At 39.8% G+C, this 22,569-nt stretch overlaps 1 long non-coding RNA gene across 1 annotated transcript in view; it reads right to left on the bottom strand.

Moving 5' to 3' along the window:
- The window catches only part of LOC143160600 (uncharacterized), a 71,972-nt gene that overhangs the window by 7,922 nt on the left and 41,481 nt on the right, over positions 1-22,569 (bottom strand). The gene's annotated exons all lie outside the window — the stretch shown is intronic.

The following is a 22,569-nucleotide window of genomic DNA, read 5'->3' as shown; positions in this document are numbered from 1 at the left end:
AGCTTTCACTCACTCACTGAGAAAACGGAAGGGAGAAAATGTCATACAAATTTGCCTGCTGAACACAAAGCATCACGTACCTTATCACGTGTGCTTTTTCTGCTCCTTGCCTATCTTTCATCTGAGTGAAATGTGCATTAGCAAAGGCAAAACTGTTGGACAGGTTTTGGAACCCCATAAGGCGTGATAGTTATTTCTGCCTCTTGGTTACAAAGTCTGTTTCACTAGTGTGTCATCTTGGAGACAATCGCCAACTTCGCCCATGTTAATGCGGACTCAAAGCCCGGTTTGGTGTCTGGTAAAGTCAAAGGAAGGCTGTTTGCTTTAGAACTTTACAGAAAAATATTATTGGGTTTGGTTTTTAATCAGTGTCTCCCAAAATACTAAGAAACAAGCTTGTTTCAGTGAATAATAGTGTATTTAAAAAAAAAAAAAAAGTTGTTCCCCACCCTACCACCCCTGCTTTCTGTCAACTTTTGTGAACTTGTATGTATTTTCTGGTCTTGTAACATAACTGAGCCAATGAAGCACCTCTGGCAAACAAGTACATCTACAGCTGTTAAAAAAAAAAAAAAAAAAAGTTAAGCCTGTATAGTAATTGTGTGGAGGGGAAAGCAAAATAGTCGGTCAGAACTCCTGTTTTTCTCAGACTGTTGATTCAATGCAGAAGAATCTTAGATGTATTACAGGAGCGCCTAAATAATTTGCTCGGTATGTTCCCTCGTTTCTCAATGCATGCCTTAATGAAATTTGACTAAAGGGTTACATTTTAGCATAATAGTTCTTAGAAAAGGTTAACAGAGTGTTTGCATGTCCTTTTGTGTTTGAGGTCTATCTGGTTTCTAAGGCTAAATTGACCAGAAAGATAAGAAAACCTTGATTTATGAAACAAATTCTTAAGCTGGTGATTGCATTGTGTACCAAAGGTACCTGTGTGCTGTAGCAGCGCCCATCCCACTCGAGAAATCGGAAATCTTCCCTCTAAGCATGCAGGTGCCTTGTGTCGATGTATTCTTCACTGGTGTCGTAGTGTTTCATGCTAGAATACTAATCAGGGCGCTTGGCTTTTAGCCTGCACAGGCTCAGCCACATAACATAAGGGAGGACAAAGTTTAATTTCTTATACTGGAAGTTTCTGAGTAAGTATGGATTTGAAAAACTGCTAGGCGTGATTTGGTGAATCTTCTCATCTGAATTGAGAGCTTGGCAACACTTTACGATATTGTCAAATCAAACATTTTGGAGCAAAAAATTCAAGCTGGGTACTGTGGTAACTTGGGAGGTAGTGCTTATTTTTCTACTGGCCTAAACTTGCAATCTTTGCTCGGAAGTCCTACTTGCATGAACGAGCATCAGTTTGCTTACAGAATTAGAGCCATAGATCAGCAGTGAGTTATTAACAAAGTCAAGGGAGGGAAAGTTTTGTTTAGAAGTAATACATAATGATGATAGCAGCCTAAGTTTTTCAGAGGTGACCAGTGATTTTTTTGAAATTGAAAATACCAAAGAGCTTGGTGTTCCTGCGCATCTGTCCTCTGAGAACTAGGCCCACTTCAGTTGGTCACAGAAATTACTACTAGGCTAATAGTTCACTAATAATGACAGATGATATTAGTACTTCATGAAGTGAGATGCAAAGTGAAGTTTCTAACCAATTTTTCACCATTAAAGATCCCAGGGAAACCTCACTGGAGAACTAAAGAAATTTCCCTTTTGTGATTGTCAGATGTCCTTTTGGGCTAGCTTACATTTTTCCTGCATTACACTCCTGGTATGGTTTCATGTGGGTAGGTACACCGGTACTGGGATTTAAGCGTTCACATCCTTCAAAATCTGTCCCATTGGTGTACTATAATTATATTTCTGTCCCAGGAGCAGCTACATTCCTGTGACCAGCCGAAACCCTTTCGATATGTACAACACTAAACTAAATTACGCCAAATGTAACCATCTTAACATTGAGTAGACGGGTATGCAGCTAATAAAACACAGCATTACCCTTTTCTCCCAAGGGGTCATACTGCGCAATGGTAGTGGGTCACTTCCACTATTGGTCCCAACAGGTCAACCATAGCTGGAGCCAGAAAACTCCTTTTGGAAGAGAAGGGCAGAGTCGTTCTTTACAACTGGAATGCCGGGTGGGAATCCTCCGGACTCCATCTGGAACAACTTTGACCAAACAAAGGCCCCAGATCCACTCGCAGTGCAGTCGGTGGGAATACTGCCACGACATTCCTTGGGAGCAACATTAGGCTTTGATTATGGTCACAGCAAGAGAGTAGTATATGTACAGCTGCCAGAAAATATTAACAAATAATTCTAGAAATGTTTGTCTCTGCTTTCCTGTCTTTTCGTTTTTCTTTAAGGCAACTAACAGAAAACGCTTTTGCCTGTCAGGAATGGGAATTAAAATAAAAGTTTAAGGCCCAAGCTCCCTCTGCTTCCCAAGAGAGACAGATCAGGAAAGGCATGGCTTTCAAAGTGCTCTGAGCCGCTGTCCCCTCTTGCAAACGCAGGGTTGTGCAAGGGCCTTGACAGCCGCTGGTGTTGCCCCCAGCTCTCCCGGGGAAGCACGGCATCGCTGAGTGCGGCCCGCCTTGGCCTTTCTCCCTCCTGGCCACGAGGGTCTACGCTGGGAGGGCTCGAGTTCTTCTTTTACGGCCAGGTATACTGTTGGAGCGAGCTCAGCAAAATAATTGTACAAGATGTGAAGAGCCAGGGGCCAGATTGTGGCCCTGAGTCTCCGAAGGGCCAGAGAGCAGCGGCACCTTTCAAATAGCCCTTTCCCCCCAGGGGCATTCTCCTCATGCACTTGATGCATCTGCTCCGTGTTCCGGGTGTTAGCTCTGCCTGTGCCTTTTTTATTAGTATTTCACAGCATGTGTGCTCAGAACAGCTTTCTTATGTTACCATCTTGATGAACTAGCTTTGGAAATCAGAACAACCTTAACTGGGAAGAGAGGATACAGTAGACTTTGTGGGTGCTGAGTTCTTTCTTGCCTGAAACAATTAAATGTTTGGGCAGAACCTAGACCTTTTTGGCTGCTGACTGGAGTAGAAATTAAACAAAATATAGTACAGTGGGAAGAACCAGCTGCAGAAGAGTTTTCCTTAAAACACAGTGTGGACAGATTTAATTCCATGAGATTAATTTTAAAGGAAAAATGGCATCAATTATGTTGTATAACTTCCTACAGTTATGTGTGGTTTACAAACATTAAAGTCATGCTCCTGAGGTCAACAGGTTTTTTTATTATTAACTTCAATGGAAGTACAGTAGGATTTTTTTTTAAATGCTTTGTCTAGAGAGCTCCATAATTATTCCTTTCCTGTGAGGCCTTTTAGAAAAGACTATAACATAGATTTTCTTTCTTCATAAGAAATAATTCAAGACAGTCAGAGATGCCTCTTTGTAAATTTTCTAGCTGTGTAATCCAGGCTTTAATGCTAACCACAGTGTGAGAGCTGAAGCCTCGAGTCTGGAGTGCTTTGTATTTTGTCCCATGATGTTTCTTCCCTAAGCTACGAAGGAGAGGCCTTTCCCAAAGTGAAAAAAATTGAGAGTCTGGTCCTGCTAGTCCAAAGGCAAGTCAGGATAGTCAATAAGGTATGAGAAAAAGAAAGTCAAAGGCCAAAATGAATGCTGTCCGTTCTTCTCATGATTGAAAATGTTTTGTGTAGATAGTGGTGAAAGCATAAGCATATAAATAGCTGCTGACACCAAAGAACTCACTGTAACTAGATTAAATTACTTTGGTTTCTAATTCTATAAAGACTATTCAGAAGCGTATAAAAATTAGTGAGTAATTCTAGACTGCTCAGTATCTTTGCATCGTATCAGCCTAGGGAAGCGAATGTAAAACCAAATCATTCTGACTTGCTGGATTTTAGATCCACTTCGTCTTCACTTTGCAGTTGCAAAACGTGGCACAAACTTCAGAGCAATTCAGGACGTAGCTACAGCTTCCTTACAATTTACATCATTCACTCCAGCTACTCAGAGTTATCAAGAGGTTGCTTTGGATGTAGAAATTAGTGAATTTCCTTTCATGTGTTTTGGAAATACCTTTCCAACCCCACAAAGTGGGGAAGAGTACATGTTTACTCATTCACCCCTTCTCTGTGCTTACAGAGGCAAGTACTTTCTGTCTCTTAACTGATCTGTCAATTGTCTTTGATGCAAACGTCAGGGTACTACGAAACATGGTACCACAGAAACATGCCGGTGGGGTAATGAAGGGTGAAGATCCACAACCAAGCTATTTGGTCTAGTCTAGTTTGCTAGGATGCTGTAGGATATAAGGACTGTCTGTGGTGTCTGAGGACATCAAAGCGAACGCAGATGTGCAATCCCTATTTGTTCAGCTTCATATCAAGTAGATGAGAGAGACTGTGGTGAGGGTATATCTAGATGCACTTGAAGAAGGACTCCTACCCTCTACTCACGTCTCTTCAGTGACTCATTATGTGGCTCAAAAAATTTGTACGACACCATATTTTTTGACCTTGCATATATGCAAACATGTATTTCACTTTGCGTATTTGTTTTGCGTAGGCACTCGGCATGCTGGTTTAGCTGTTGTATGCACTTGCAAAGCAATGCACAAAGAATTGCAGCTGTGCATGGTACGATATCAGTTGCAAGCACTACATGTATGTTCGCATGCAGAGTGCCGAGACTGTGGTCTCGGCGTGCTACACTTTACATCTTGATCCCACCTCTGCTTTTAAGCACATGCCTGTTGGTCCAGCTCTGCCGGCTGTCAAGCAGTGGGCGAGCCGTGGTCTTGCTGTGTCTGTCCACCTTCTAGAGCTGAATCCTCCCACTTCTGCTCTAGGAGTTCGAGGACTGACACAATTCACACCCCTAATATGGAGTTATGAAAGATGAGGCACTCTGGTGCCACATCGGTTCTTTCCTCCCGCTAGCACAGACGCACAAACTAAGCCTGTGACTAAGCGTCATTTTGACTTGAATTCAGCAAAGCACTCGCTCAGGCTTGATCTTAAGCATATGGATCATCAATTGCTATTGAGCAACTTAAATACACCATCTTCAGGGGGATTAAGCATGTTCTTGGGTGCTGAAATGAGATCTTCGGGTTTTTTAAATAAATTCATGCCTAGCTATAAGTACAAACAAATGCTAACGTACATGGTTAATGATGCTCTAGCCAGAATTGCTCATCCTTGCAGCTGTACATCAGAGTGTAATTTTAATTGGAGTTTAATTATCTTTTCATTTATTTTCTTCAGCAAGTAAATTTATACCTTGCTGTAAGTTTTCTTGGGAGTATAAATTAAAGTAACATTATATTTGTCCTAATTTGTGTATCTACACTTATTTATCTGGGTTTTTTATTAGGCATAATGAAGTATGTTTGGAGAAATCAGGCAGATAATCTATGTATAGCAGAAAATAATGCTAGGTGATATTATTATAATAATAAGAGACTGTTTCTGATTTACTGAATAGAAATAATATCATAAATTTGCGATTCGGGTTTCTAATATATTAATTTAATTTGAGGGACAGTTGTCTGTATAACAAGGGTTTAAGTAGAAAAAAGTCTGTATTTGACACTGGAAATTTGTTCAAAAATGAACTTGAGAATATTTTTTGTTCAAAAGTCACCTATTAATGGAACTTAATGTCAACCTAACTTACAATTATTTAATACTTCATTATGGAAATTAATACCTTCTGGAAGATATTTGTGGGGAAAAAGGTTGATTCAAGCATTTTTACCAACTTAGGGAAGTTCAGATTGTTCAAATTTTCCTACTGGAGTGAGTTATTCCTTAGACCTAATGCCACATACTAAATAATTTAAGAATTTGTATTTCTGCTGACACATCTCCTTCGGTCCAACTAAACGCTTTAAAATCATTCATCAATATATGAAAAAAGTGGAAAACTGTTATGAGCCTCACTGTGTACGGCAGAAACCTCAGGCACAGGGAAACAAGGTACAATGAATTTAGGTAAAGTGACCAATAATTTGAATGATCAAATTTTTGTACGCTTTACTTAAAATGTCTTAAGAAGTCAATTTATCTGTACTGGACATGTATAAACTTTTTCTGCATCTTCTTTTGTCTTTCTACAGTCTGGATTATTTCAAAGCATTGCTTAGCCAGCATCCAGATTAGGGATGGGCGGCTCTATTGTGTTACTTCTGTTTTGTAGTTCTGAGTTACTTTGTCCTGCATGCCTGAGTCAGCTGGCCTCACTTCTCCGAGACATCTGAAAAGATTCACAAAGACATTTTTCTGTATTCACAGAAAATTCACTAAAGAATTCACAAGACATTTTCTCCTTTTGTTCTTTCTTCAAATTTTATAGGTTTTTGGATGGCTGCTAATGTAGGAGAGCTTGAGAGTCTGCTCAGATGCACATCGCTTAGAGAACGATAAATAAGCTGTCTGCTTCCCCCCACACCCTTTAGTTTCCATATTATGACAAATAATCTCAGGGTGGCTTTTTGTTGGGTTGGGTTTTTTTTGCACTTCCCCCCTTTAATTCTGGGATGCTATCTTTCTAGTCTCTCCAAACTAGCAAGACTTGCTGTGGAGCTAGCAAGTGACTTTCTGTTTTGCTTCCCATATGGCAAAGTGCCTTGCGCTGGGAGATGATATCTAGTCATAGATCGCCTCTGCAGAACGCACAGGATTCTTGTTGTGGATGTCTAAGGGTGGGCAAGGTACTGAGGGATTGGAGGGGCTGCGTGGGGCCAGGGACCAGGGCTAACTGTTACAATTGCATTGCTGCCGGCTGTTCTGAGACGGGAGGATGTCACTGAGTAATGTGGCTAGGAATAGTGAAAACATGGTTTCGGAAGGTTAGGACCAACCCAGCAAGGTGCATAGTTAGTATTTACCAGGATTGTGTTGTCTGTTCTGCATGACCAGAAAGTGATGGTAGGATGGGTGATAAACCTCTTGCCTTGTAACTTTAGAGCTCTAACGGAGTCTTTCTTTGACTAAATTCCATGTTATATTTCTCCAGGCAGTCACGAAGTTGACTATGAAATAAATGCGTTGCAATGATAACCTTAGACTTAACAGCCTGTCTCTCCTGTAAGTGACAGGGTATTCTTTCTATTTCCCAACTTGATGGAGCCATTAAGCTTTGAGTCTCTTCAGAATAGCGTAACACAAAGAGGAGACACTGGGTAAACCAGGTTTACAGAACTTTTGCAAATGTTTTAAACATTTTCCTTTCTAAGCCACACAAGTCTTGCCTGAGGCACCATTCCTAAAATAAAATTAGGCTTCTGAAAGATTTATTGGCCGCTTTTGGAATTCAGCGTAGTCGTCTTCTTGCTCATTCACATAATGGGGCAGTTGTGAAACCCTGACTCAGGGGTGAACTAAGCCCTCTTCAAAACGGGGACAAATGGGAATGTCTCTGTATGCAGCACAAACTGTGCTGGAGAAGGGCTATGTACAGCACCCCCAGCTCCCTGCTCTATCCGCTCCTGCTGCACTCGCTGCGAAGACTGCTGTCGTCCACAGGCATTCGTGAAACAACTGGTGCTGTATATGGAATAAGGAGTCGCAAAGGCATGCGGGAGCAGATCTGTGTGGTCCCTGGTGATGACTACGCTGTCCCCTAACACAGCTCGTTCTTGCCTATAGTGACATTCTGATCTTTCTTATTTAATTGGCCCTGTGTTGGCTCTGGTTCGTAGTAGGGGGTGATTAGAGAACCGTGTTCCCCTGCTGTGTTAAACAGTCTTGTCTTAAGTGGAGTGTACCAAGTGCGTTACATTTAGTGTTGTATACTTCACATAGGAAAAGATGACAGCAGCATTTGAAGCTGTTTCAGTTGATTGGAGCTAAAAGACCAGAACTTCCTGCTGCTGCTGCCACTCCCAACCCCATGCAATTTCAACGGCCTGTTTTGCTGAAATCAGCCCCCCTCGGGGTTGTTTACTCATCAAAACTGGTTTTGCGATATAGAGGACATCAAATGCATTTCAAAATGTGGAATAATCTTCAAACCAGATCCAGGAAAGGGTGTGTATTTGTGCACACAGCTTCTGTGCCTAAGATGCTTTTTCACTGAAATCTTTCAATAAACACTCTGAAAAGTGCTGTTTTTTTCCCCCAGCAGTGCTTGCCATAAGATTGATTAGATTCAGGTGGCTTAAAGGAAGTAAAACTGTTTCTACCCTGCACCTAATTCTTTCCCTTTTGTCTTCCTGTGCAAATACAAATAACTAATGCAGGCAAACAGTAAATTGCAGTGAGCAGTGGAAGTGCTAAATGGTAGCAACACTTAAAACAGTGCTGAAATTCAAAAGAGCAGCTGTTAGACATTTAAACCTATCATTCTCTTCTGAACATACATCAAATTTACTTCATAGCACTGTCATAAAAATGTATGAGAATGTAAATGCTTGAGTGACCCATTAATCTTTTGAGTAGTAAACATAAAATCTTCTTAACCCCAGCGATGATATAACCATACTTTATTTTGAATGAAGGCTTTATCATAGAAGTGAAGATGTTCTGTGTCTTTCTGTGGTGTATAAATAAGAACAAATTAATATTAAAGTCTGATGTCTATGAAAAGTGTACCATTATATTGATTGCAATATGAAGATATATGTAGTGAACAAAGCTACACTCAATTTCTGATGAGCACAGAAAATCTAATAATAAATACACAAAGAGCATAAGCTCATTATTCATTGGCAGCAATCACCAGTCTGATGCTGTTATCATTATTATTTACTAACTAACTCAATAATCAGTGTTTGTTCTTACAGAATTGTCCATAAAACCTTCCTTTTTATGTGTGTCAAATGATAAACCTGGTTTCTACGCTGTCTTTGTGGTGAAAAGACACTCTTAAATATTGGAACTGTTGATTGTTCATTTCCATGCATAGGCCAGTCAGCTTGTTTCTTACCAAGCAAACCTGTCGTTTATATCAAGGTGAATTTTACTTCAATAAGGACTAGAAAAATATATCTTTTGGCTCCAATTTTGGAACATTACTATTCTTCCATTTATTCCAATTCTTTCATATACCTTCCATTGCCTCTTGAAGCCTTGTTTGAAAGACATCTTGACTAGGCTTTAAGGGCAAAGGTATTGCATATGAACAACAAGCTGCTTTCTTGTTGCAGAGCTAGATTTAGCCTTGATATAAATAGGAGAAATCCCATTAAACTTCTGAAGTTGTCCAGTTCAAAGCATTGTGCCCACAGGGTAAAAACCTGGGAGAGTTGGAAAACTTCTATGAAATAATCAGTTTCATCCTCCCATCCAGCCAGGATTGTTTCCAGCAGTACAGTAAGATTTCTTAAGCAGTGGGACTTCATGTGTGGGGAACTTACTTAATTTATTCATAAAACATTTGAAACATGCCCAAGTGAGCATGGGAAAATTTAGGCCTGTCAGTTTTTAATGATATTTGGAAATGGAGGTGATTCCAATGGAGAGAGGAAAAAAGAAAGTAAAAAATTATAAACCAAATTGTTTAACAGATTGAGATGAGCTGTATTAGTTTAACTACAGATGCAAACTAGCTACCAGGCTACATGCTCCATGACAGGCAAGTGTCTCTAATAAAAAAAAAAAAAAAAAAAATAAAAAAAAAAAAAAAATTCCATTGTGTTCAGCATCTTGCTCTCTTCCCATTGTTCCTTGAAACTGCCTTTGAAGGACATGATATTATATTAACTCTCCCTTTGAGACAAAGTGTGTCTTGGTGAACAACAAACTACAAGGTGTAGGGGCCTTGACGGTAAGTCAAAAAGATTATCTGAATCTGAAAAGCTTACCTTAACTTGAAAGGCAGGTTGCAAAAATCAAGCCATGGAATAGAAGCAATACATTACAAAGTAGAGTCAGCCCAGACCTTCATGTATTTCGAGAGCTCCCTCTAAAAATGGCATGAAAGTCAAACCAAAATATCATTGACATGATTAATGTACGTGGTAGTTTAAGCCTCGTCATCTTTCTTCAGTATTTGTATTAAAAATACCCTATTACTGCTGCATAGCTTTGGAACAAATGGCTGGATTTAACCAGCATCCTAGAATGAAGGAAAAATTTTGAAGAGAGTTGGGGTTGAGGGCAGTGAGCTGGAGGAGCAGACCAGATACCCTTCACCAGCCAGACCGGAGCCATCAGAGCCCAGGCTAGCACTGCCTGCACTTGTACTGTAGCACGAAGTCCTACAAAATCAGGTCCCAGCAAATTGGAATGAGGTGGTGTGGGTAAAAGGCTATTTAGGGAAGTGGTGGAAAGGAAAGGTATGGGAGGAAAGGAGTTTTTCTACTAGGTTCCCCAAATCTTCCCAATTCCTGGGCTTCCACTTGTATTTCACAGCCTGAGAAAAAGGGGGAAAAAAATCTTCCCATGCAACCCACTCTTCCTTTATCACAGCATGGAATGCTGTTGCCTCCAGTAACAAGATCAAAACAAATAATACTGTTCTTTATCTGTGGGCAGCAGAATCAATTTTGCCTACAGAACTCTAACAAAACAAAATTTCATTTTTCAATATTACACTTATTACTTTCATAAAATCTGAGTTAAGATATTTCTGAGTTTACTCACGCTTTCCCAAATGACCTTCCTCTTATTCTACTGCTTTGGCACCACGTGGTCAGTCTGAAAAAACGATTACATGTTACACTGAGCATACATATAAAAGTATATGGAGTGTTGGACAGATGGCATTGTTGTCAGACAACTTTTATAGAAAAATAGCTACTCATTGCGACTTTCAGTCTTCTCAAAAGCATTTGAGCGCATTTAATAGTATTGCAGTGTTCATGGTGGATCTAACTACATTCCTGGGGAAATTCCCACAGATCTTTCAGTTTTTGAATAAGCTCGCTTGACTCCAGCACCTGCAGGATATGGCTGAGAGATGTTAGAACACCTGCCAGTGAGGTTAGGGACAACTTGAACATACTTGATGAGGTACTGTGAGGTCTAAACCAGAATTATGAATAAGATGTCTCTGAGATTAAGACACAGTACATGAAGGAAATGCAAAAGATTGGGCCTTAAGACAGGACAGGCTCTAGAGGTAGCAGTGCTGATACAGGCATTTAAGAGGAGCGGTTCTGCCGTATTTATCAACTTTTTACTTTGATTAAAAAAAGGTTTCTCACTCTGGCTGAGAGTGCTATTGCAGTCCTTGAGAGCTCAAGTAAAAGTATTGCTCTTGCTGGAAAGACACTCGTGAGTTCAACAGTATATTCATTAACCAAAAGCAAAGAACTGCAGATAACAAAATAGATCTGAGCCAACAAGCCCTTACTAAGATCTTATTAATAAATGACAAAGCTGTCTGAATTTTGATACCAATCTTTCACACACACTGTAATTGAGACTGAGGTTTGATATCCAATGTATTCATGAGCCTCCACCTGGGCATGTCAGAGCTTGCATGATCTTTTGTGTAGACTTCTGTAATGTGTATTTGTTGAAGGCATGCACATTCTTCTGTTGCCCGTCAAAATGAGAACTCTAATTTTAAAAGGAGCAACAGCACTTAAAAATGTGCAACTCTTAAGATAAATGTTTTCAGTAGAGTAGACTACTGCGTCATGCTGGAAAGAGTTCCCTCTCAGCGGCATTGCAAGTAAGCGTAGAGATATATGCCTGACGTGGTAGCTGGAGCCAGGCTAACGTCACCACACGTTACTTCCTCAAGCGGTGCCTGAGCTCTGCTGGAAGACGGCTCCGTGGCTCTTCCCCTCAGCTTACTTCACAAAGAAAGAGCTCCCTTCAAGAGCTAAAAATTGCCCCCTCTTTCCATTGTGAAATCAAGCAATTCTCCCACACTGAGGCATATGTGAATGCAGCATCAGTTAAACAGTTCTGGAGTCTGAATACACACACACAGAGCTGTCAAAACGCCATTGCAACTGTGCACAAGATTATCCTTCTCCTCTCAGGTGCTTTCCCCAAAGTGCCAGAGGCTGAGGACTCAGTCATGGCACCTTGTCCCTTGCAGAAGCTTCAGAGTCAGCGTTGCAAAGTCTAGGGCACAGCACGTATCTGAAGTGGTCGCTCTAGGCATCCTGCCTCATAATTCTGTGAGTGAATAAGGCAAGTGAATAGGGCAGAGCTTTTGATTTCTTTTCGTCAAAATGGAGTTTGTATTAGTCCAGAAAAGACTGGACCTTCTTCACATAAAGATACTATCTAAGATACCTCCTTTGGCATTCAAGCCTCCAGAGAAATACAGATGTTTCTCTCAGCTATGCATTTTCAGTATGGTTCTGATTTTCTGTTTATTTTTTTATTACCCCAAGTAAGCCACATCAGTGCAGAAAAAATCGGAATGGTCCATAATAGTGGAAAGAAGAATACAAAAGCAAACCTTTTCCCCACTCATGTGCATATGTTTTTTCACTCACACGTAGGAAGGAAGGACCGGTCTTTTTTTGCCTATCTCTTCTACTAGCTAATGTAGAAAGTTATTGAATGCATTGACTCCAGTCTGTCTTGAAGCTCTTGATAAATGCTGCTCCATTACATACTTAAAGGCTGCTGTGACTCACTGTTGAGTATCAATTCCATTTTTTTCAGACACTTTCATTTTGCTTGTGGTTTTTTGCTACTTTTCTAGTCACCTTCTAGAGTTATTCAAGGCAATAAGCCTTTCTAGCAGGACAGTTTGTAGTAGCAGAATATTTTCATTAGCTATTGGGAATGTTTCTTGAAAGTAAAGAAGCCTGTAAATGTGAGAATTTAGATCAGAAAACTGAATCTTAAGAGTTACACCTGTCTAGTCAAGGGACAAAAAATTATCTAAAGTTTGCAATCAAAATTGCTCTGAACCCAGCTCTTATCTTTTACTACAGAATACTTTGCAACAAACTATCTAAGACCAATAACTCTTTGCAGAAAGTACTTAGTTGGAAAATGTGAATTACGAGTAAATTAGAGAAAATCGCTATCTGCTGGTGTGCAATTTGCTAGAATAAAAAAAGAGATGAAATGTATTGAATATGTTACTTGTTATGAATTATTTGCCCATTACAAATTGATGCCCTGCTCTTCTCATGGATCTGAGCCATATAGTATTTCTCATTTTCTCTTCCTGTGCAGTTTATTAATATTCATTTTTTCCAGTTTCTCCTTACTTGCAAATCTTTCTTTTGCAAATGAAACAACATCTGCAACTAGCTATAGATATTTATCACTTGAGAACAGTCATGATATAAAGACGTCTGAAGAGTGAGATTGGAGGACAATTGGTGATTGTGGGTCACTGATGCTGCAAAATTTAGAAACGCTAAATCTGAAGTATAAATTTGCAAGAACCTGTATTGTAAGGCATACAATAGCTCACCAAAATAGTCAAGCTTCTCAGACCTGCCACTCACCTGAAGAAGTAAGTTCCTATTTATGATTAGGAACACATTTTTAAATTAACCTTTCCTATTATTTGTAAGTAATGTGATGGGCTACTGTGGCACGTAAAGATAATTATATCCTTCTTCACAATTAATGTTTTCTCTGTAGGGGAAAAATACTTTTGCATGGGCTAGAGAGCAAATATGCTTAGAAACAAATCAATGCTATAGGTTTGTTCTGGTCAAAAAAAAAACAACCTATAAAGTGAGACAGTGACCCTCACCCAAATGTATCCTTTAGTGTTTAAGGATTAAGGTTGAGCCTTTCAAAAGTCCTTTTTAAAATGAGAGGATATCAGAGCTAATTTGACCAGTCACTGAAAAATTTACTCACAGCTTGAAGCTGAAAGGTGCTTTTTGCTCACTGCAAACAAAGAATGCCAACAAGCATACACTTGAAAAGAACAAAATGAGGGAGGTTAGCACTATCCAGATTTTTCTAACCACGTGGCCTTCCCTTGCAGAGCCATTGCATCAGAGTTACGGCTGGGTAGGTTGTTTCCAGATTCTCCTGATCAGCCTCTCCTGAGGAAATGTCATCCTTTGCAGTGAGAACTTGCAATGCTCTGCCCAGATCAAGGCTCCTTCACTTAGTGAACTTAGCCACCTTTTATAAAATGGATTTAATTCCTGTTCAGAAGATCAATACAAAGTCTATGTGCTGCTGGTCCTGAGCTCAGAAGTGAATCTAATTCTGTACATGAAAGTGGGTTTTTCCAGTGTCGTGGTTTAATTTCAGTCGGCAACTAAGCACCACGCAGCCGCTCGCTCACTCCCCCCCACCCGGTGGGATGGGGGAGAGAATTGGAAGAGCACAAGTTAGAAAAACTCATGGGTTGAGATAAAAACAGTTTAATAATTGAAATAAAATTATAATAATGATATGATAATAATAATAATACACAAAACAAGTGATGCACAGTACAATTGCTCACCACCCGCCGACCTATGCCCAGCCAGTCCCCGAGCAGCGGCCCCCCCGGCCAGCTTTCCCCAGTTTATGTACTGAGCATGACGTCCCATGGTATGGAATGTCCCTTTGGCCAGTTTGGCTGTGCCCCCTCCCAGCTTCTTGTGCACCTCCAGCCTTCTCAGTCAGTAGAGCATGGGAAGCTGAAAAGTCCTTGACTAGTGTAAGCACTGCTCAGCAACAACTAAAACATCGGTGTGTTATCAACATTGTTCTCATCCTAAATCCAAAACACAGCACTGTACCAGCTACTAGGAAGGAAATTAACTCTATCCCTGCCGAAACCAGGACATCCAGAAAGTCAGGATCAAGCGTAAAAGTGCAGGTATGGACAGAGCTCTTGGGACCACAGCGTGAGAAAGATCAGGGATGCAGACTGGCAATTCAGATACAGCAATGGGTAAAGTCTGCAGGTCTGAAAGCTCCTAGAAGATGCTGAGGCACCACTTTCCATGGCAGTTGCATGCTAAGATTAAACCGTTGTTATGCTAGTAAAAAATCCTTTGTCCTTTTTACTCCCTCTAGTTTTCTGTGTGTGGGTATTAATGGAAAGCAGATGTTGGAATCAGCTTGCAAAACAGAGGTGTTTGAAACTGTTGTTGCACTGACAAACAACAGTTTCAAACCATGCGGACACTCTTCTCATTGCTGTTGCCCCCTGAGTGCTTAGTGACTCCGTTCCTGTAACGTCGCTGAACAGTCTCACTGCATTCAGGGAGAACGATAAATGTGCTAAATGCCTATTTCATCTGTTGTATACCTAGCATATTCTAGAAATTCTGGAAAACCATTTGCAAGGTAGGACCTGAGCCATCAGCTGACTCCACTGGGACACGACTCCTTAACTTTTTGATGTATGCACAGATAAAAGTCCTTCCATGAGCAATTGTTTCCAGGGATAAGGGTGTATGAGTGAATCGTTTCTCACAGTGATGACAAAATGCAGTCCCTAGTGAGCTAGCTAACCCTTAAACGCTCACTATATAACATGCCATTTTTTTCAGCTAAAACTTAGCGGGGAATTTGAGGTACATGCAATGTAATTCCTCAGACTGGAATTTGCTCAGGACTTCTTGCAAGAGCACAATGGAACTTGCAGTCGTCACATTTCTCAGGATGTCAGCTGTACAAGACAGCATCTCTCTAACAGGTAGTAGTTTTATTAGTGGGCACATTTATTACTGGTTTATTAGTGATTCAGAAGGGAGAAATGCTGCTAAATTAATAGCTTTAATCATTTCTTGCTACAGCCTGCACTTTCCTTAGAAACTCCCCAATCAAACATATTGACCCAGTTCTCTCTAGGTGTAGCTTCTTCAGGGGAGAAGCTGAACAGGGAAATAGCTCAGAGAGAGCTATTGGTTGCGATTTGACGTGTATTTGTCAGTGCAGTGGCCCAGTGCACCAGGGCTAGAAAGGAAATGAACAAATACAAATATTTTGGTATCATGAAGAAGCCTGCCTATCCTGCTCCTTCTTTGAAGATGATACATATATTATGAGGAGATGTGATGATGGGTGACAGAATCTCTCTCTTATCTGTGGTCAAGCCACAGCCTCCCAATTATTGTGTTGATGACTTTTAAAACTACTAGCTGAAAGCATGCACCTTTTCTGGAGGCAATGGCAACAAAAATGAGGGGGGTGTGTGTTTGACTTCTATAGAAAAATATGCACCAAAATTTATATTTTCTTAGACCATGTGAAATTTTAAGGCAACAAAACTCTTGGAAATAATTTTGAATCTCTACCAAAAGTAAGCTTGGACTAGCTTGTTCTTTGGTGATTTTATCACCTTCTGCTGAACAGTCATCCACTAAACATACATCTAGTCTTTATGGTTCTGAAAAAGTCCATGATAGGACTACTTGTGTTGAGCTTGTAATAAAAAAATACATAATACAGGGACTTTCACATTTCAAAGTGAACTTGGAGGATGTTGACTTCAATGTCACCAGCTGCATTTATGGCCACTGTATCCAGCTACTCTAGGACTGTGTGTAAGGGCGTCTTCAAAATTATGGCTTTGGCCTAGGAATAGTTCATCATGGTTTTCCGTCAGTTAGTTCTCTTCTGTCTGAAGCCAACCATCAGTGCAGCAAAAATTTGGATTGAAATCAATTTCAGCAGAAGGTTGGGTGGAAATCAGTTGAGCGTGGAATAATTTAGAAGTCCACTCTGCAGTCTCATGCACCATCTCTAGTAGGAGAACTTCTTTCTCCCCTTCCCCTTCAAGTAGTAGTACAACTCTGGAAAAGGACTTTTCTCCATGCCCATACTCACCCACCCACATTGCACAGAACTGAATGAGGCTTTTGGAGATTAAAGTGCTTGGGATTGGAAATCTGGAATAAATTCAAAAATATTGCACAATTATTGAATTACTGGGGTTCACACCTTGTGATCTGAGGAATCTGATGCTCTCAGACAAATTAGTGAATGAGTACAGGATTGCTGACTACTGGAACATCTCAGTTAGCATTTGTAGCCAAATGTTGATTTACCTGTCTATCCTCACTGTACTGGACGGTTGATGACATATTGTAATCATAGACCTGTATCGTATATCCGGAAATTGGTGCTATCAGTAACAGCTAACAAAATTAATCTGTGTCGTCCTACAGTCCTGTTTCCCTTGTCTCTTTATTTGTTTCTCTGTTGTAGACCTAAGTCTGATCATTCGATTGTTGCTTAAAGATACAAGGGTAGCTCTTCTCTGGGATGGTACAGAGAAATGAATTGGCTTGAAAAATAGATCTTAACTTTCTCACTTGCAGTGATAGAAGTGACGGGTGAGTCAACACTGTCCACATCACTCTGTTCTACCAGATAGATTTTAAACTGTAACTGTAATTTCTGTTTTAGTCTTTTCCAGAGTAGATGAATATCATGATAAAACAAAATTTTCAAGAAAATATCCCAAGGCTGCAAGCGAGTCAAAAAACCCCCATTCCTAACCTGCCAAGAGAAAGGCAGAGAGAGATCTTCTGGCAAAACAAAAGCATTTAAAATGTCTGGTACGACTTGAACTTCTCTATCTTAGATAGGGAATGAAGCAGCATATACGAAATGTGCTGAATCACTCGCTGTCCCTTAATATACCACTGTATAAAAGGTCTTTGCCCAGACTCAGTGGTGTCTTCATTTTACAGGCAAGCAATTAGCTGAAAGGAAAACTGTAAAGCACGTCTTTCCCATTCCACCTTTGTACATTACTATATATTCGGGCTGATAGAAAGAACATGACTCAGAATAATTCATTAGCATTTTATGGGTTATATAGCATATTCGTACTGTTAACAATTGAGCAAATCAATGCAAGGAGAAATGCTAAACAGCGTAGTCTTTTTTTGTATGGTGATTTGCTAGAAAGTTCTAGTACATGGTTTTTAAGATCCCAGCTCCAACAAACCCTGCCATGTTACGCTACTTCACTGTAAATACAGGTTAAATTTTTCTTCAATAAACCCATAAAAATAACAACCACACCTGACCGATTTGCCATTAGGGATAGTGTCCTTCCTTCGTATGGTGTCGTTTCACCTTTTTGCCTTCACGTTACCTCCTCAACAACTGTGCCGGCTCCTGGGTTTTGCTCAGAGGAGGGCAGGGAAAATGGAAGTGGAGCAGTACATGGAAGAGTACCGTTGACGGTTATTCCCTCTAGCTTCAGCAGCTACGCTCATATGAGTAAATGCTATGCACTTAATAAATTGCAAATTGTTTGTGGTGGTAAATGAGGGAAGCTGCAATTCAGCTAAGCCGGGATCCACATTCCTGAATGAATTTTTTGGGAGGTGGGGTGAGGGGTACCAGGGAGTCTTATTCCAAACCACAACAGTAAGAGGATCTTTACTATTTATTTTACTGGGAATAGGTTTGAAATTACACCAAGTGGCTGTGATTTTAATAATTTATTAATGAGTCCGGATGGCTAACTGGAGACATCTTAAAGCAGAAACTGCTGAGCTGCTTTTCTTTCAGAACGGAACACCCAAATTCACAGCTCATTTTTCAAACCTTAACCTAGGTCTTGCTGTAACAGTTTATGAGATTAGTCTACACGCACACATTTGTGCTACTTCGAGTGTATAAGACGTTTGTGTTGTAGGCTATTCATAACTATGCTGCCTTTTTTTCTAAAATCCACACTACCAGTAAAAGAAAACAATCTAAACTCAAACTGGAATTGATTGCGCTAATGATGTAGAGAAGTTAATTAACCTCTATAGCTTTCAAGCATAAGATGGAATAAACCTCTCACAATCTTGAGAAATGTGTAAACTCCTGTGCATTTTCCTTTTACCTTTTAAGCTCTTTAATATCTGCTTAAGAATTAAGCATTAACCTGAACAAGTTCACCTTAATCATTCATAAAGAAATAGGAAATGAGAGAGCTCTCATTCCCAGAATAAAGTGAGGGGGGGAGCTCACCGATAAGTGAACTTCATTTTAGTTTTGACGCTTAGAAAACTGCATGTTTAGCATATCACTTAGCAGAGGTTAATGCTAACTGTCATTGGAATGAGCTGATGAAGTAATGATTAATACAGTCAGAGTTTGCAAATGAAATTCCCTGGTAAAATACAAATAAAACAAAGGACTTCTTAAGACGGTCACATTTGAATTTCTCAGTTGGAAAAAAAGCAGGATAAGTTGGGAGTGGGGTTCTTGCTATTTTTCAGTATTGTCCAAGCTCCCCCCACCTTTTTTTTGTTTTTTAATTACAAGTCCAAAAAATTAGTACAATAGAATTTATCTCAATCTGCTTCATATTTTTTAGGTAAAATAGTATGTTCAAAAGATTAAATAAAACCAAACTTTTTTGGTTTTATATATAAAATTGATATACCAATGAGATTCCACCCTTTAGTTAATTTACATGGTAGACAGGTTTATAACTGCTAAGTTAGCATCATGTTTTACAACAATTATTTTAAAAAATCTTACAAAAGTGGGCAGTAAATTTAAGTGCTTTCTAACAGCTGTCTTCAAAGGCCATCACCCCGTATCAGATATTCAATAAATCCTCTGTTGCGATAGTGAGTGCTTACATCATGCCAAAGACTATTTTAAGTGTTCAATTTGGATATTAAATGCCAGATGACTATTGATTATTTATTTATTTATGCATTACAGCTTTTAGCCTTCTTGGTACTGAACTTATTTACTTTACTAGCCAAACCTAGATTACTAATACTCACAAACTATGTCTAAGCCTGGTAGTTCTGGTCCTGTTCTCAGGAAAAATAAAGTCAAAGGAGCTGCTCAGTTACATAAAGTACAGCATCTATATCAGTATTTGTAGACTTAGAATATTAGGCAGTTACTCTGCATAATTTTATGATTCTTATGAGTAAAGTATAAGGAGGAATTAAAGTCACGCCAAGTCATAGAGGACACAGCAGCTAAAAATTTCCAGTAGCCCCTGATGCTCGATGAAAGCTCCATGGTGCAGTCCTACGGGACCCAACGTGCCGCTTTCAATCCTAGCGTGCGGGAGGGTCCCTGAATCCTGAAAGTGCAGTGAGCAAGGACTGCAGTTCACAGCAGTCAGATATTCCAGGTAATCTCATAGCTCATCAACCCTGAGCTTTCTGCCTAGGAGATAGGACACAGACATAAGTTAGGCGGGCTTCTACATTTACTAAACTTGTAAAGAAACATCAAACTAAACAAATACATAAATCAAATACAAACATAATACTGGGCTATTTCAGAGGTTGGTATCATAGTTGGCAACTTGTGGGTCCAGTATATTATATCTCTGTGGGAAGAAATCTTCTCTTCTTTCCTTCTTGCGCTTCCCAAAGGTAAGAACGACTGCATGTCTTCTCTTGGGGGCATATTTGTCACAATTAGGCAAGAGATATGTACTACAGTGTATGCACCTTTTCTTCCTCATTTTGGCTTCCTTCTCTACGGCAAAGTAATAGGTCTGACTGCCTAGTGTGCTAAAAGAGTCATATTTCAGCAGCACCCCTGGCTGCGTGTCTGAACAGCAGGTTTTTCCTCTGTTCTATTGAAATTAAGTGCAATGGTTTGCTTTGTTCAGAGTATTTTCTGTCTGGTTTTGCCTGCCTTTGTTTTCATCGCTCCACACTAGAACTTCTTGGCCGTGAAGCCTAAATAAGGGCACTGCCACCTCGGTGAGATTCTGCCAACCACAGCGCAGCAACTAATTGGGCTTTCTCAGTCAGAACCAGTGTTACTCAAGGATCCCTTTAAACTGATGTTCTCTTTCTTTCCCTTTGGCAGAAGAAGTTTCCCCTGACCTGGAAATGCTCAGTCACCACAGAAAGAGTGCTTGCATGCGCTAGCCATCAGGAGCACTGAGAGGTAAAGTGACTGCTTCCACATACAGAATGAGGCTCCCAGGTGCCAGATGTAGTTATGGGTAACTCCAGTGATGCTAGGGATGAACCTGTCCCGTTGAGTTATTCTCTTATAAACTTTCACTCAAGGATCGAAAACACAAGTAGGGACATATTAAATACTGTATTTCTATAAAAGGCCTGATCCAGAGACCAGTGGAGTCAGTGGGAATCTTTCCAATAATTCCTGTACGCTTTGAATCCGACTGTAAATGCTTTCAGTCAGGAATGTGACTCGGATACGGATCCTACAGATGATCCAAGGTCATTGAGACAACTTGCTTCAGTGAAAAATGATGTGACGGGCTGGAATGCTTTGATGTCATTAACTTTTACGCTGCATAGACGAACCTTTTGCCTTATGAATGACACGATAAAGATATGACCCTGGAGAATAAGGATTGAGAGAACAGAATTCAACCAGTTTGGTTTTCCTGCCATGGGTTACTGTATTGTTATGTCTGTGCAAGATGCAGACCTTGGTGTGCAGCAGTCAACTGAGAACCTTTCCCTGTCCATTCTCCTTAGTTAGTTATGAGGGTTTTTATAGTCTTAGAACTTACTTATCAGTCCTGAGTGTGTACTTGGGCTATACTCTGTAATACAATTTACTCTCTCAGTTACTGTATTTCTATCTGAGAAACACAGCAATGAATGAACATGAAACTGTCTATTAGGTGGGATCAAAAGCACTGTGCATCATCAGGAAATAAGGTAAGAATGAAATGAAAACATTTCTTAGGGGCAGATAAAATGGCTTACAGAGGTTTCACACACTAATCCAGTCAACCAGCACTGTGATTACTGGAACCTTTACAGTGTAGTTTGACGGGTTAAAGCAGCAAGAACACTAACGTATATTTATATTATTATTTAGGTTACTTAAACTGCTGTACCTCAGGAATAATTCTTACTCCATCAGATTTTGAATACAATATAATAAAGCATAAGTTATGTTCTGCTGGGAAAATGCTTTCGCTGATACCTATAAAATCTCAAGCATTAATGTTCCCATATATTTCTAAGGCAAATATAAGCAAAATAATCCATTAGTATTCAAAGAGGGAAATGTAATTAGAAATAAAAATGTAAGATAACCACATCCACCTTCCCAACAAGAGATTTACATTAAAGAATAAGATGAAAGTGTTTGCTCTTAAAGCTTTTTTACTGGGTAATTTCTAACAGAACGGACCTCTTTTTCCTCTTGTTTCACATAGCTGTCCCAGACCAAGTAAGGGCTATATTTATCTTCAGTTCTGAATTTCTGAACTTGTGCTGTTGCTCAGCAGCTCTTCTTGGATAAAATACATCATCATTTACTCTATTAGAAAATAAATGTATGGATGTATTATGGAATTTGCATTCCATTACCTTGGTTTGCATGCCATAAAACATTTATTACACCCTTGGGCTACAGTCTTAATAATGACTGGGTGAAATGCACTAATGTGGTCTTGGCCTTGCTATGGAACAAAAGATTAATGCTCTTTGATGTCACCCAGCTAATAGTTGTGCTCGCCAATTTGTCCCTTCAGAAGACATTACAGTCACACAGACAATCCCTTTAAGACTACAGTGAGCAAAAAATGTTTAAACCAAACCACAAGCTGAAGCCCAGTTAACCAAATAAGCATTCCATTAGATTTTCATCTCTAAAAATAAAGGTATGCAAGTTCCCTTCAGCAAGGGAAGAAAGATCTTTCATGTTTTATTTTATCCTCTCCTTTTCTGATTATATCCTGCTGACATCAAGTTTAAAAAAAGCCATCAATATTTTCTTATATTTTATGGCAGATACAAAATAACATTTTAGTTAAGCTCCTGG

This window comes from Aptenodytes patagonicus, chromosome 5 (assembly GCF_965638725.1).
Source record: "Aptenodytes patagonicus chromosome 5, bAptPat1.pri.cur, whole genome shotgun sequence".
Classification (NCBI taxonomy): domain Eukaryota; kingdom Metazoa; phylum Chordata; class Aves; order Sphenisciformes; family Spheniscidae; genus Aptenodytes; species Aptenodytes patagonicus.
The sequence above is the reverse complement of the archived record's forward strand: the minus strand, read 5'-3'. Positions and strand labels throughout refer to the sequence as shown.